A 259-nucleotide genomic window follows, 5' to 3' on the forward strand; every position below is an offset into this window, starting at 1 on the left:
GCATGGCTCGGCCTCGGCGATCAGCGTTGTGTACTTGTTCACGTCTGGCTCTAGAGCTCGACGGATCAGCGATGGTGTGCCCGTGCTTGTCGATGATGTACTGCCTATCAGAATTAGGAACAAAATTTGGAGAAAAGGAGAAGGAACGCAAGTTTGTTATCGTGCAAAGGACGACGGCTACTCCGCATCTCTCCTCCTCCTCCTTGATTTCTTAGCCACGGCCCATAGTTTCTTAGCACAAGCCCATAGCCTACCTGGA

This window comes from Triticum dicoccoides, chromosome 7A (genome assembly GCF_002162155.2).
Source record: "Triticum dicoccoides isolate Atlit2015 ecotype Zavitan chromosome 7A, WEW_v2.0, whole genome shotgun sequence".
NCBI classification, from domain to species: Eukaryota; Viridiplantae; Streptophyta; class Magnoliopsida; order Poales; family Poaceae; genus Triticum; species Triticum dicoccoides.